The sequence below is a fragment of the Chelonia mydas genome, chromosome 4, assembly GCF_015237465.2.
Source record: "Chelonia mydas isolate rCheMyd1 chromosome 4, rCheMyd1.pri.v2, whole genome shotgun sequence".
In the NCBI taxonomy this organism is placed as follows: domain Eukaryota; kingdom Metazoa; phylum Chordata; order Testudines; family Cheloniidae; genus Chelonia; species Chelonia mydas.
This window is the reverse complement of record NC_057852.1, coordinates 4,300,857-4,317,225: the sequence shown is the minus strand read 5'-3', so window position 1 is coordinate 4,317,225 and position 16,369 is coordinate 4,300,857.

Below are 16,369 nucleotides of genomic sequence, written 5' to 3'. Positions count from 1 at the left end.
GGAGAGATGACGTAACGGTAGGCGGGGGGGCTGCCGCCACCTGGGCGTACGCCCTGGGGGGCTGGGGAGGGACACCCGCAGAGCTGGTGGAGGGAGCAGCAGGGAGAGACACTGCGGCCGATGGCGGGGCCGCAGCAGTGGAGGCAGTCCCTACCATGGAGGGCCTGGTTTTTTTGGTGGGGCCCTTCCCCTTTTTCTTGCCCTGGCCCTTCCCGCTGGCTGGGGGGGGCTCCCCCAGAATCTGAGGGGGTGAGGGACATGGCAGCAGTGAAGGTCACCCCAGTGCCCGCCGCTGCCAGCGCCCCGGCGGGGGTGGTGACAGGTGGTTTAGCAGAGGTGGTTGAGGTAGAGGCTTGGGGGGGTGACGGAGAGGCAGGCAGGGGAGGGGTATCTGGGGCTGCTGGAGGGACCCCACCCACCATGTCCCCCACCATAATGAGCAGGAAGGGAGGGGAAAACACCAGAGAGAGGAGGGGAAAGGGGAAACAGGTCAACCACTCCTCCCCGCTAGGCTGCAGGCAGGGGAGGAGGGGGCCAAAAGGGGTGGGCTGGACAGGGGGGCTATCAAGGGCTTGTGGGGGGCAGTCACCGACTCAGGATAGGAATCCGGCTCCTCTAGCTGCACTAGGGGAGGGGGGTTGTCATAAATATAAAGGGAAGGGTAATCACCTTTAAAATTCCTCCTGGCCAGAGGAAAAATTCTTTCACCTGTAAAGGGTTAAGAAGCTAAAGGTAACCTCGCTGGCACCTGACCAAAATGACCAATGAGGAGACAAGATACTTTCAAAAGGGTATGGGAGGAGGGAGAAAAACAAAGCGTCTGTGTCTGTCTGTGTGATGCTTTTGCCGGGAACAGAACAGGAATGGAGTCTTAGAACTTAGTAAGTAATCTAGCTAGATATGGGTTAGATTATGATTTCTTTAAATGGCTGAGAAAATAGCTGTGCTGAATAGAATGAATATTCCTGTCTGTGTGTCTTTTTTGTAACTTAAGGTTTTGCCTAGAGGGACTCTCTATGTTTTGAATCTAATTACCCTGTAAGGTATTTACCATCCTGATTTTACAGAGGTGATTCTTTCTTACTTCTATTAAAAGTCTTCTTGTAAGAAAACTGAAAGCTTCTTCATTGTTCTTAAGATCCAAGGGTTTGGGTCTGTGGTCACCTACGCAAATTGGTGAGGATTTTTACCAAACCTTCCCCAGGAAGTGGGGTGCAAGGGTTGGGAGGATTTTGTGGGGAAAGACGTTTCCAAACAACGCTTTCCTAATAAAAATAAACCCAGATAAATGTTTGGTGGTGGCAGTGGAAGTACAAGGGCAAAATAGTTTGTACATTGGGGAAGTTTTAACCTAAGCTGGTAAAAGTAAGCTTAGGAGGTTTTCATGCAGGTCCCCACATCTGTACCCTAGAGTTCAGAGTGGGGAAAGAACCTTGACATGGTGGCAGAGCGGTGGGATTAACTTGAAATCATTTTGAGATCAATTTGAGATTTTTTTGAACCAGAAACATAGATTTTAAAAAGGAAATTTTTTTTTCCTTTGCGGCTGCTGGAAAGCAGGTCCAACTGAAAGCAGGTAGTTTTTTCTTTGCTTTGGGGCCAGAGCAGAGACAAAAGGGAATTACCTTTTGTGAATTGCAGGGGTTTTTTTGCCTGGAGGCAGAGTAATTAACCTCCTGTAGGGAAATTCACAAATAACAAAATAACAAATAACAAAAAACTTATTCAGTGGAGTTTAGCTCTCCAAGATTTTGATTTCGACATCCAACACATCTCAGGAGCTTCTAACAGAGTGGCTGATGCACTCTCCCGTGAAAGTTTCCCAGAATCAACTGGTTAAAATCATCCTTGAGATGTGGAAAATATTGTTAGTCTTTATGTACTTGGTAGTATATTTAGAGTTGCATGTGTCTTATTAACTCTGTTTTTCCTAGAGCTCCAGGAAGAAGCACACAGGTGGATTGGGGGGGCAGGCTCCACGCCACACCCCCTGTGTCCCCCCACACACACAGTCAAAACCCCCACCACAAGAGCACAGTTCAAAAGTTACTCAGCCTTCAGGCCCCCTCCACAGTGGTCTGCAGAGTCCCTGTGCGCTCCCCCAGCAGCAGATGGCCTCGTCCTCTCCTCCTTCGGGGTCCGGCAGCCCCAGGCAGCAGCAGCCCCAGGCAGCAGCCCGGTGGCCAGGCAGGCAGAGAGGACCCCTCACAGGTGGTGGTGGTGGTGTCCACAGCAGTAGCAATGGCTGGGGTCCCTCACTCCCCCACTCTGGGGAGCGGGCGAGCAGCCCCCCCTCCCCCAGGGGCTGTAGTTGGAGCAGTAACAGCAGCACCCAAGGGTAGGTGGAGGAGTCCAGCAGCCAGCCAGCAACCAGGTAGCAGAGAAGGGGGGTGGGGGGTACCCGGCCCAGCCAGGGGAGCAGTTGGGGGGGCGGCGGCAGCAGCAAGAGCCCAGAGCCCAGCAGCAGCTGTCTCCCTCCTCCCTCCAGGCCAGAAGGGTTCAGCCCTATTGGGATCCAGGAAATGGGCGGGCGAAGCCCGCCCACTGCTAAAGGATCCCCCCCGCCTAAGGGGGGGATCCACAGGACCTGGGAAGCCAAATAATTATGGGGGACAACTAATGAACAACAGGGACGGGAGTGAGTCAAAGGGTCAAACGAAGGGAACCGGACAGGGACACCAAGCAGAGAACCCCGGACAGCGCCCACCGCTCCTCAAAGGTGTCAAGGGAGTTAGTGGACACCGCCCAGAGGAACTCTGCCCAGAGGTGTGAACGGACAGAGGATCGGAAATAGGCCCCACAGTTGCAGGAGACTCCATCGGCCAACCTCCTCACCCTGGTTTTATAGATGGCCACTTTAGCCAGGGCCAGGAGGAGGTTGACTAGGAGGTCCCGCGGCTTAGGGGGGCCATGGACAGGGAGTGCGTAGATAAGGAGGTGAGGAGAAAAGTGCAACCAAAACCTTAACAAAATATTCGTGAGGAGCCAGAATAGGGGCTGCAACCTGGCGCACTCCAGGTAGACGTGCGCCAGGGTTTCTCTTACGCCGCAAAAGGGGCAGGTGTCCGGGATTGGGGTGAACCGCACCAAGTACACGCCCATGCTCACGGACCCGTGAAGGAGCCGCCAACTGATATCCCCGGTGGGCCTCGGAACTAAGGTGGAATAGAGGCTGGCCCACCGGGGTTCCTCACCCTCTAGAGGTGGCAGGAGGTCCTGCCACTTTGTCAGGGTGGGACATGAGGGTGAGGACATGAAGGGTGTGGAGCACGAGAGTGTAGAGATGTTGTTTTGGCGCGGTCTGGAACCGGACCGGCTGCAGCTCGCGTAGCCGGCTCACGGTGAAGGGGCGGAGGGGTCGGTCGGGTCCACGGGGCAGGGGCCCGATGAAAAGGTCCGGAGGGCCTGGGGCGTGCCCTCTCGCAGGACCCGGTCGAGGCACTCACCTCCTGAAGTACATGCAGGGGAGTACGAAGTCTGGAGAGCCCCATGCGCTGAGCGAGCGTCAGGGGACCCAGCCAGTCTCCCCGGTCGTAGTCTAGGAGGTCTCCGACTCTGGTGACTTCTGCCAGGACCAATCTCTGGCGCACCGAGGGGGACTCCACCACCTGCACACGGAGCTGGGGGTTGTGTAGCAGGGGCTCCGCGAGGAGATCTTCCCCCACGGAGGCCGCCACGGACCTGGTCGCTGTGAACAGTTTCCAGGTCCGGAGGAGGTCCTGGTAGAAGACCGGCAGCCAGAAGAGGTCTCGCGGAAGACCTCTCAGATGAAGATAAAGGAGCTGCCGGTCATATCGGAGCCCTTGGAAGCGGCGCAGGAAGACGTGCACCAATATGCTCCATGCCGGACTACCTGCACCATAAAGGAGCCTCTGCAGGGCCTGGAGGCGGAAGACATGGACCTGAGTGCAGAGACACTTCAGCGCCTGCCCTCCCTCCTCCAGGGGTAGATGGAGAACCCCTGCAGAGACCCAGTGCAGTCCTGACCAGAAGAACTCCAAAATCAACTTCCGGAGGTTGGCCAGGAAATCCGGGGCCGGAACCAGGGTGTTGAGCCGGTACCAGAACATGGACAGGACTAGTTGATTGAGCACCAGTGCCCGCCCTCGAAAGGACAGACACCGGAGTAGTCCTGTCCATCTCCGGAGCCGCTCTACCACCCTGCCCTCTAAACCGTGCCAGTTCTCCGGCGGAGACGGATGCGTGGCAGAAAGGTAAACGCCGAGATAGAGCAGCGGACCCGCACTCCACCGGATGGCTTGAAGCGCGGGTGGGAGGGAGCTCGCCTGCCACCAGTCCCCACCACCAAGCCAGAGCTCTTGACCCCCCGGGCGGAGGAGGCTGCCGAGTACACAGCCTGGCAAGCCTCCACCCGCGCCAAGTCGCCCGGGTCCTGGACCACGAGGAGTACATCGTCGGCGTATGCCGACAGGACCAGCCGCAGCTCCGGCTCCCGTAGCGCCAACCCCGTCAACCTCCTATGGAGGAGACAGAGGAAGGGCTCGATTGCCAGAGCGTACAGCTGGCCCGAGAGGGGGCACCCCTGCCGTACTCCTCGCCCGAAGCTGACCAGTTCGGTCAGGGTCCAGTTGAGCCTGACCAGACACTCTGCGGAGGCGTACAGCACCTGGAGAAAACCCACAAACTGGGGTCCAAAGCCAAACGCTTGCAGAGTGCTCAGGAGATACCCGTGATCCACCCTGTCGAACGCCTTCTCCTGATTCAGGGACAGGAGTGCGAACGACAGACCATCCCTACACCTGAGTTCCAAAAGGTCCCGGACCAAATATAGGTTGTTGAAGATGGTGCGGCCCAGGACGGTGTAGGTCTGGTCTGGGTGGATCACGTCTGCCAGCACGGACCCTAGCCACAGTGAGATGGCTTTCGCTACGACCTTCTAGTCCGTGCTGAGGAGCGAGATGGGATGCCAATTTCGTAAATTGCAGCGGTCCCCCTTCTTTGGCAATAAGGCGAGCACGGCTCGCCTGCACGAAAGAGGGAGGACCCCGCTCTGCAAAGACTCGGCCCAGACGGTAACTAAGTCTGGGCCGAGGACGTCCCAGAACACTCTGTAGAACTCCACGGTCAGCCCGTCCATGCCCGGAGATTTATTGGTGGGCATGCGGAAGAGGGCTTCCAAGAACTCGGCCAGAGTGAGAGGCAGCTCTAGCTGGTCTCGGTCGCCCGTGCTGACAGTCGGGAGTTCATCCCAGAGCACTCTGCAAGTGTTAGGATCGGTCAGATCCGGGGAGAAAAGGCCTGCGTAGAAGGCTCTGGCCCTCCCGCACATCTCCACCGGATCCGTGAGGGGGGTGCCATCCTCTGCGAGGAGGCAAGTGATGTGCTTCTTGGCCCTCCTCTTTTTCTCCAGGGTGTAGAAGCGGGAGCCGCTATCCATCTCCCGAAGGAGGCAGATGCGGGATCAAACAAAAGCACCCCGGGCCCGATGGTCCTCAAGGGCCCGGAGCTCCTCCCGCTTCTCCCGGCATGCCCCACAGAGGGATGGATCCTCGGGGCTGGCAGCCAGATGCCTCTCCAGCTCTAAGACCTCCCGTTCCAACTGCCCTAACGCCGCATCCCTCCGTCGGCTGGCGCCCCGGGTGTAGTCATGGCAGAAGAGCCGGGAGCGCACCTTCCCTAGGTCCCACCGCCGCCGCGCCGAGGGAAAGACACGCCGCTGCCCTCGCCAGGCCAACCAGAACTCCCGGAAGGACGCCACGAAGCCCATGTCCTCCAACAAGCTGTTATTAAAATGCCAATAGGCCGGCCCCGGCCTCTCTGCACAGAGAGAGACCGTCACGGTGGCCAGGTGATGATCGGAGAATAGGGCCGGCAGGATGCTGGAGGAGTGGGCCTGTGAAAGATGGAAACGTGATAAATAGATGTGGTCCAACCGGGAGTAGCGCGACTGACAGGCCTCCACCCGAACAAAGGTGAACATCGAGATGTCGTCTGGGTGGTGGTCGCGCCAGACGTCCACCAGGGAGTGATGGTCGACTATCTCCCGGAGGACGCCCGCAGCGGCCGGGAACTGCTCGGTCCCCGAGCGGTCCCGCTCCTCGAGGGTCGTATTAAAGTCCCCGCCCAGGACCAGGCACTCGTGAGGATCCAAAGTGCCGAGGAAGGTAGACGCTTGCTGAAAGAAACGTAGCCGCTCTGGGCCCGATGTCAGGGCATAGACGTTGACAAGATTGACCACGAACCCCTCCAAACGGACCCGGAGGTGCAGCAGGCAGCCCGGCACAGCCTCGGCGACCCCCAGCACCTCGGGCCGTAGGTCGGGGGAGAACTGGGTCGCCACTCCAGCCGTACGAACTGTGAGATGGCTAAAGTAGACCCTGTCCCCCCATTCCAGCCACCAGCTAGCTTCAGCGGCTGGATCCTTATGGGTCTCCTGCAGGAAAATCAGAGTACCCCCCCTCCCGAAGGAAGGAGAGCACCTGGCATCTGCGGAGACCCATCCTACAGCCCCGGGTGTTTAACGTGGTGATGGTGAGAGGTGCCATGAGGAGGGCTGGGGGGGATCCTCACCAGCAGGGACGCTCGCGGTTCCCAACGGGCCGCGCAACAGTCCGTGACCTACCCCGTAGGTAAGTAGGGAGTCACGGAAGAGGCAGACCCGCTGGTAGGCCGCGGCGGCCTGCTTCCCTGTCCTTTTACCATACCCCATGAGGGCCCTCATGGCCCGGAGGATGAGATGGAAATCCCCCCATCTCTGCAGGGTGAGCTGCACCTTCTTACGGGAGCCCCGGACATCTTCAAAGAACTCCCGCAGCTCCTCTCGCAGCGTATGGGGGGCCGGGGTCACTAGCCCCCGGCTTTCCTCCGGAGGGACTACTGACACAGCCCTGTGACCCACCGAAACGGGGACGCAAGGGGCAGACCCCCACGTGGCGCCCGATGGGCTGGCGCCACGCAGCCCCCCTCAAACCCTGACTCGATTCGGGGCGGCGGAGGGAAGATAGCAGCCCCTAGTGAGTCGGGACTGGGAAATACAGAAGCCGCTCCCTGGGGGCCATCCTCTAGGAACGAGGAAATGACGGCCCCAAGCATGGGAGGTGGCGGGGGCAGGGACGGGGTTGACATCAGGGGCAGGGCAGGGATCCAGAGTAGGGGCAAGGCAGGGGTTGGGTGCAGAGCCAGGGAGAGGGGCAAAGGCAGGATCCTGGGCCCCAGGAGCCAAGTCATTGGGAAATGGCTCCTCTCGATCGGGCTCTGGGAGCTGGGGGCGGGGCAGAGGGCCCTCCGTGACGCTGGGCTCCGGCATCACGGCCGGTGGAGTAGCCACAGCATCGTCAGTGGGGTCCCCACCGGGAAGGAGGTCAGTCGCCCCACGCCCTCAAGGGGCAACCCATGGGGCTCGGGTCCCAGCCGCACCGCACCAGCGGTCGCCTCGATGGGCTCGGCAGCAGGGTGCCACCCACGGCCGGGTAAATGGAGGAGCCCGGGGAACCCTCGGAGGCGGGAGCAGAAACAGCGGTTAGGGGAAGGGGACATGGGGAAGGCGGGGCTGGGGTGAGGTCGCTCAGATCGAGGCCCGCTAGCAGAGGGTCGTCCTCCCCCTGGGTGACTGGGGTCAGACCCAGGGCCTCGATCTCCTCGTAAATGGAGGGGAGCTCTCCTTCCACCACCCCGGAGGTCTCCCCACCAGTGCCCGAAGCAACACTCGCCCCGAGGCTCACGGGGGTTCCGGATGGTAACAGGGCAAGTGGGGCTCCATCGCGGTCCTTGGAGGGAAGGGACTCTAAGGGAGGGACGGTACTGCCCTCCCGTGCTGCCACATTTTCCCCAGCCGGCACCAGGGGATGGTATACGCCCGCGGGCAAGGCCAAGGGCTTGGCATCGGCACCCCCCCTTCTGGTCTTCTGGGGGGCTTCCGCATCGGTGGAAAGGAGCGGAGCTCGAGCCCTCCACTTGCCCCGCTTCCCCTGGACTAGGGCCCAGCCCTCCATGGCATCATCGGGGGGCCGGCTAACAGGGGTCGGGTCAGGGGGCAAAGACGATGGCTCAGGGACCGTGGGAGGCAGCGGTGAGGTGGAATAAGGGAGGGAAGAGTCCCCCTGGGGCGGGCCCTCTCCCATGCTTGGCGGTATCCCTGCCGCACCCTCCTCTAGGGGCCCCACCGGATTGTAGGCAGCAGAGGCGGGGCTCTCCTGCTCATCTGGGTATGCTGGGGGGAGCGCCCCTTGGGCCCGAGCGGGAGCAGTGATTGACTGAGTAGGAGGAGGGGTGGCTTCAGGTGCCGGGCAGCCGGGGGCGCTGGCGATGACGGGGCCAGCGCCCTGCCGGGGCTCGGAGGTCCCGGATGCCTCTCCTTGCCGGGTCAGGGGGCAGTCCCTCCGGACGTGCCCCATCGTCCAGCAGAGGTAGCACCGGGCCTCCCCTGTGGAATAATGCACCCAGTAATGGGCCCCCTGGTAAGGGATCAAAAAGGACCCCTCAAACGCCTCTCCGTCGCACACCGCTGGCAGCAGTTGCAGCTGCACTTGCCAGCGGAACGAGAGGACGTGACGGAGGGCAGGGTCCTTGCAGCCCAGGGAGAGAGGGCTCAAAACAGAGATGGGCTTCCCCAGGGTAGAGAGGGCAGGTAACAGGGCGGCATTGGGAAGGAAGGGAGGGACGGAAGTCAGGACCAGGCGGACGCCCAGGTCGTCCAGCGGCTCGAGGGGGACAAACATGTCCCCCACCGCCAGGCCCTTCTCCACCGCCTCCTGGGCGGCGGCCTCCGATGTCAGGAAGAAGACCACCTTCCCGTACATTTTGGAGGCCGCCACAATGGCCGTGGGCCCCACCGCCCTCGCCAACGCCCGCAGGTACGTCTCCACGTGGGGCGAGGCGGGCACCAGGAGGCAACGGGCGCCGTGCTTCCTGGTCATGGTGGGAAAGGGGCCCCGGCCGCTAGAGCTGGTAGCGGAGGCGGTAGGCGGGAGAGATGACGTAGCAGCAGGTGGGGGGGCTGCCGCCACCTGGGCGTACGCCCTGGGGGCAGGAGGAGGGACACCCGCAGAGCTGGTGGGGGGAGCAGCGGGGCGGGACGCCGCGGCCGGTGGCGGGGCCGCGGCAGTGAGGGCAGTCCCTGCCATGGAGGGCCTGGAGTTTTTGGCAGGGCCCTTCCCCTTCTTCCTACCCTGGCCCTTCCCGCCGGCTGGGGTGGCTCCCCCAGAATCTAAGGGGGGAGGGACGTGGCAGCAACGGAGGTCACCCCAGTGCCCCGGCGGGGGCGGTGGCAGGTGGTTTGGCAGCGGCGGTTGAGGCTTGGGGGGGTGACGGAGGGGCAGGCGGGGGAGGGGTATCTAGGGCTGCTGGAGGGGCCCCACCCGTCGTGTCCCCCGCCATAATGAGCAGGGAGGGAGGGGAGGACACCAGAGAGAGGAGGGGAAAGGGGAGGCAGGTCAACCACTCCTCCCCGCTAGGCTGCAGGCAGGGGAGGAGGGTGCCAAAAGGATGGGCTGGATAGGGGGGCTATCAAGGGCCTGTGGGGAACAGTCACTGACTCAGGATAGAAATCCGGCTCCTCTAACTGCACTAGGGGAGGGGGATCATAACAACCTTTGGGGAGTGCAGTGAGATCGGGGCAAACTCAAACAGGGAAAGGGCACAAGCGCATGGGAGGGGGGGGCACGGGCGCACTGAGTAAGGGGCCAATCAGGGCAGGGGTATCACATGGGGAGGGGGGAGAACCAGTCTAGAGGCAGGACAGGGAACCAAGGGGCTGACTTCAGAGGCAGGGGCAGGGCAAACAAGGAAAGGCTGCAGAGGGAAAAGGGCGGGGCAGGCAAACAAGCTGAAGCCAGCGAGGTGCTGGGGTAAAGGGGGAGGACAAAAAGGCTGCAAGGGGCAAAGTGGGGCAGGGAGCCAGGGACAAAGCTGGGGGCTTGCTGAAGGAGGTCAGTCCAGGATGGGGCGGGCGGGGCACGTGCGCCCACGTGCGCTTGCGAAAGAGTCAGTGCCGGCTGGCTGCTGCTGCAGGTCCAAAAGGTGGGGAAAGGGCATGTCAGGCCAAGCAAGCAGCGGAGTCCCGGAGGCCGGAGCTTGAGGCAGATGGTAAGTGTCCGCTGGGGGTGGTGGAGGGGGCAGCGCCGACGGTGGTGGTGGTAGTGGTGGGGGTTGGGGGGACGACACACTGATGGACTAGGGGGCAGGCTCCATGCCACACCCCCTGTGTCCCAACAAACACAGTCAGGACCCTCACCACAAGAGCACAGTTCAAAAGTTACTCAGCCTTCAGGCCCCCTCCACAGGGGTCTGCAGAGTCCCTGTGCGCTCCCCCAGCAGCAGATGGCCTCGTCCCCTCCTCCTTCGGGGTCCGGCAGCTCCCAGGCAGCCCCAGGCAGCAGCAGCCCCAGGCAGCAGCCCGGTGGCCAGGCAGGCAGAGAGGACCCCTCACAGGTGGTGGTGGTGGTGGTGGTGGTGTCCACAGCAGTGGCAATAGCTGCGGTCCCTCACTCCCCCACTCTGGGGAGCGGGCGAGCAGCCCCCCCTCCCCCAGGGGCTGTAGTTGGAGCAGTAACAGCAGCACCCAAGGGTAGGTGGAGGAGTCCAGCAGCCAGCCAGCAACCAGGTAGCAGAGAAGGGGGGTGGGGGGTACCCGGCCCAGCCAGGGGAGCAGTTGGGGGGGCGGCGGCAGCAGCAAGAGCCCAGGGCCCAGCAGCAGCTGTCTCCCTCCTCCCTCTCCTCCCTCCAGGCCAGTCGGGTTCAGCCGAGAGCAGATCTACTGGCCACTGGATGAACAAGGTTCTGTTCCTGACTGACCAGAGCAGGGGCTGCTCCAGACTAATGAGAACACCTAACTCCAGTTAACCTGCAAAGAGTCAGGTGAGACCATTAAGCTAATGTGACCACCTGACTCTAATTAAGGCCCCTCTGATTCTAGAAAAGGGCTGACTCCAGTCAGGCAGAGGAGAGCCAGGGAGCTAGAGAAGAGGAAGTGAGGCTGGTTAATGAAGACACCCTCAAGTCATTGGTAAGGGAGCCCTAAGGTAAGGGTGAAGAAGGGAGAAGCTGGAGAGCTGTGGGGAAGTGGCCCAGGGAAATGTAGCAACTCTGGTAGTAAAAGGTTGGCTGCTAACAGCTGCTACCATTAGGGTCCCTGGGCTGGAACCCGGAGCAGAGGGCGGGTCTGCAGAGAAGGGGGGTGGGGGGTACCCTGAACCCACCACTACAGAAACACCTCCTGGGAGGGGAAAACAGGCCCCTGTCAGGACACGAGGCTAAACTGTTTTGGCATGAGGCCGTAGGAGCAACAGACACTGTGGGAAGTCTCTCACCAACCTCCTTGCTGGCTTAAGATGAAAAGGGCTCAGCAGACTGTATCCCTGGCCCTAGAGAGAGAAGGGCTACGTGGAGGGTTGCAGTGAGCCTCTGAGGCTAGCATAAACCGCCTGGAAGGGCGGAACGCACGGGGACAAGGTCGGAGCTCTGCCACAACTGGTGTCAGGGATGGGATCGTGATTGTTCACAGCGTGGCGGAACAAAGAGGCTTAAAAAAAAAAGTGCACTAGGGTTTTTGGTGTTGGGTTTTTGTTTGTACCACAATGGAGGAGGTGGTGCAAGCCACAGCGGCCCAGCAGGAGGAGCCTGGGCTCAGGCGATGGCACAACGGGAGTCCATGAGGTCATAGTAGGAAACCAACCAATCATTAATGAGCCAGGTGACCCAAGATCATGCCCTCCTGCGCGAGATAATGGACCAGCTGAAGTTCCTCACCACCCAGGCCCGGGGGTCCAATGGGACCCGAAGCCTGAGGGCCACCGGTTGTCTGCCAAAGATGACAGCAGAGGATGATGTACAGGCATATCTCCTCTCCTTCGAAAGGTCTGCTCAGCATGAGGCCTGGCCCCAGGAGCAGCGGGCCAGCATTCTCGCTCCTTTTTTGTGCGGAGATGCCCAGAAGGCCTACTTTGATCTGCCCACCGAGGACACTGCTGACTATTCCCGGCTGAGGGCAGAGATCTTAGCACGATCAGGGGTGACGGCAGCGGTACGGGCGCAGAGGTTCCAGGAGTGGAAATACAGGGAGAATAAACCTCCGAGGTCCCAACAATTCGACCTCATACACCTCACTCGGAAGTGGCTACAACCCGAGGCATGCAGCCCAGAGGAGACTTTGGAGACTTTGGTAATGGACCATTACATGTGGGGACTACCACCAGATCTCTGCAAATGGGTATGCCAGAATGATCCGTCCACCTACGATGAAATGATCACATTGGTGGAAAGACGGATAACAGCCAGGGAATTGACCCAACTCCCCAAGGAAGGCCCCTCACGAAGCAAACACTTGACCCTGACCCTGGAGGGTTGGGTGGCCAAATCCCCAAGGAGTCCTAGGTGGAAGAAGTGGGGGACTGAAAACCAGCCGAGAACCCAGAAGAAGGAAAGAAAAGGCCTGAGTGGTGGGGACCCTGGGACTAAACCCCCTAACCCTCGTGATAGGGGAGTGACTAGAAGTAATTGTGTTACGGGTGCGGGGAGTTGGGTCACATAGCGGCCCAGTGCCCCAATGTCGTAGAGCCCATGCAGTGTAACCTGGGGGACAGGGCAGACCCATGCAGCCTACTCAATCTTGTAGGAGTTGCAGTCACCCCACATAAATATACAAGGCAGGTAAAGTTGAATGGGGTAGAAACCATGGCACTCGTAGACTCGGAGTGCTATCACCCTAATTTTGGGTAAATTAGTGAAGCGCAGCCAGTTAATGCAGGCTAAGCATACGGGGGTAAACTGTGTCCACGGGACTCTTAGTTACTACCCCATCATACCAGTGAAAATTGCAATTCAGGGAAATGTCACCGGGGTGAAAGCAGAGGTAGTCCCAAACCTCCCGTACCCCGTGCTCATAGGTAATGATTTCCCTGGGTTTGGAAACTTGCTCCCACCAGAGGAATTGGAGGGAGAGGAGCTCCCCGAACTTCAGGAGGCTTCCACGGCAGAAGGTCACCTCCCATTTTTCACAGAAATGTCCCAGGAGCTATCCCCTGTCCCGGGGAAAGGCAGGAAGACCAAGAGAGAAAGAAGGGTAGCCAAGGCCTTGGGTAACCGAGTCCTGATACAAGGACAGGGGGCCGCCCATGTAGGCAGACATACATGGGGAACCGAAGGGAAGGGCCCCGAGATGGTAGAGGGGGTCAGAGACTGCTTCCAATCCCAACCTCACAGAGCCAGCCAAGAAGGCAGAGGCATATCCCTCAGAGTTCGGGCTGATAAGCACCAGGAGAGAGACTTTTGGATGGGACCAGGTGGAAGACCCAAGGTATGAGAATGCCAGGAAGGAGGTGACTGAGATAGATGGGGTACCTATAGAGGGAAAGGCCCGGGGGCCAGGGCCTTATTTTGTGATCAAGAGGAATCTCCTATACCGAGTCATGCAAATGCAGGAGCAAGAGGAACACCAGCTCCTAGTACCCCGGAAACACCAGAAGGCAATATTAAGCCTTGCTCACAGTCACCTTTTTGGAGGGCACCTGGGAGTGGAGAAAACTCAGATGTGAATCTCACGCAGGTTCTTCTGACCGGGGGTACATGAAGACGTCCGGCAGCGCTGTGCCTTTTGCCCCGAATGTCAACTGCACAGCCCTCATCCACATCTAAGATCTCCTCTGGTACCCCTGCCGACCATCAAAGTTCTGTTCGAGCAGATCGCCATGGGTCTTGTGGGGCCACTAGAGAAAACGACCTGAGGCCACCAGTATGCGCTTGTCATTCTAGACTATGCAACCAGGTACCCAGAAGCTGTCCCTGTACAAAACACAGCTTCCAAGAGCATTGCCAAAGAATCAGTGGCAATCTTTGCCCGGGTAGAGCTACCAAAAGAAATCCTCACAGACCAGGGAACACCATTCATGTCCAAGTTGATGAAGGACCTGTGTTCCCTGCTCCATGTCCAGACCCTGCAGACCTCGGTTTACCATCCACAAACCAATGGTCTGGTGGAAAGATTTAACTGGACCCTCAAGGTCATGATAAGAAAGGTGGTAAGCAAGGATGGGAAAGATTGGGACAACCTACTACTGTACCTCATGTTTGCCATCGTGAGGTCCCCCAAGCTTCCACCGGATTCTCCCCCTTTGAGCTGTTGTATGGACACAACCCCCAAGGCATCCTGGACATAGCCAAGGAAATTTGGGAGGAGGAACCCAGTGAGGGGAAGAACGTAATAGATCATGTACTATGGATGAGGGACCGGATAGCCTGGGTCACTCCCACAGTGAGGGAGCACCTAGAGAAGGCGCAAGAGGCCCAGAGAACCTACTACAACCATCAAGCCAAGGTTTATCAACCCGGTGACCGAGTAATGGTACTGGTACGCATGGCCAAAAGTAAGCTGTTGGTCCAGTGGCAAGGGCCCTATGAAACAGTCAAACCCATAGGGGAAGAAAATTACAAGGTGCGACAACCGGGAAGTCAAAAACTAGAGCAGATATACCACGTCAACCTTCTGAAACCCTGGCATGCGCAAGAGGCATGCACAGTTGTTCGAGAAGAGCTGCACCCAGGGAACAAAAATCCTGAACAGGTGAGGGTGTCTCCTGATCTAACGACAACCCAGAAGAAAGAGGTAACTGAGATAATTACCCAATATCAAAACGTATTCTCGACAAAGCCGGGTTGCACAACTGGGACATATCACCACGAACCCTGGAACCAGAGTAACTATGAGGCCCTACCAGGTGCCAGCAGCCAAAAGGGAGGAAATAAAAGCAGAAGTTAGGAAAATGCTGGAGATGTGGATCACCAAAGAATCCCACAGTCAGTGGTCCAGCCCAATAGTATTGGTGCCCAAACCTGATGACACCACAAGCTTCTGCAACGACTTCTGTCGACTAAACGAGATATCCCAGTTTGATACCTACCCTATACCCCGCATAGATTAACTACTGGACCATCTGGCAAATGCCCAGTACTTGACAACCGTAGACTTGACAAAGGGGTACTGGCAGATTCCCCTAGCCAAAGATGCAAAGGAAAAGACGGCGTTTTCTACACCAGAGGGTCTGTTCCAATATACGGTCCTCCCTTTTGGACTACATGGAGCCCCAGCTACCTTTCAGCGCCTCATGGACAAGTTATTACGCCCCCATGCCATTTATGCTGCGGCCTACTTGGATGACGTGGTGATTCATACCCCAGACTGGGAGGCCCACTTGGAAAAAGTGGGGGCAGTCCCTTTAGGTGAGCTGACCTTACGGCGAACCCTGTTAAGTGTGCCATAGGGTTCACAGAGGCCAAATATCTTTGCTACGTGGTAGGAAAAGGTCTGGTAAAACCCTAACTGAATAAGTTAGAGGCCATCCAAAATTGGCCACAGCCGAATCGTAAGAAGCAGGTCCGAGCATTACAGTAGTACTGTAATACCCCACCACCCCATTTTGCTATAAGGGCAAGTCCCCTAACGGACTTAGTGAAGGCCCGTGGTCCTGATCCAGTCAGATGGTCCGATGCAGCAGAGAGGGCATTCACAGACCTACGGACTGTCCTCTGCAGTAACCCCGTATTGATAGCCCCGGATTTCACCAAGGAATTCATCCTACAGACAGATGCATCGGAGGTGGGGTTAGGGGCTGTCCTGTTGCAGATGGTTGGGGAAGAGGAACACCCAATTCTCTACCTCAGAAGGAAACTCCTTCTGAGGGAACAAAAATACACAGTGATAGAGAGTGCCTCGCCGTAAAATGGGCCATGGAAACATTGCGTTATTACCTGCTGGGGTGCAGATTTATCCTTGTGACCGACCATGCTCCGCTTCAATGGATGCAACAGAACAAGGAAAGGAACACAAGGGTAACCAGGTGGTTCTTATCCCTCCAACCTTTCCAGTTCCACATACAGCACAGAGCAGGGAGTCATAATGGCAACTCTGATGGCTTATCACGCATACACTGTCTGGCATCCCAAGCTGCCCAACCCCTTGGTGTTGAGCAGGGGGAGGGATATGGGATAGACCCAGGCCAGTTGGGCTCAGCAGAGGAGCAGAAGGCGGGTCTACTGGCCACTGAATGAACAGGGTTCTGTTCCTGACTGACCAGAGCAGGGGCTGCTCCAGGCTAATGAGAACACCTGACTCCAATTAACCTGCAAAGAGTCAGGTGAGGCCATTAAGCTAATGTGACCACCTGACTCTAATTAAGGCCCCTCTGATTTTATAAAAGGGCTGACTCCAGTCAGGCAGAGGAGAGCTAGGGAGCCAGAAGAGAGGAAATGCGGCTGAAGGGCTGGTTAATGAAGACACCCTCAAGTCATTGGTAAGGGAGCCCTAAGGTAAGGGTGAAGAAGGGAGAAGCAGGAAAGCTGTGGGGAAGTGGCCCAGGGAAATGTAGCAACTCTGGCAGTAAAAGGTTGGCTGCCAACAGCTGCTACCATTAGGGTCCCT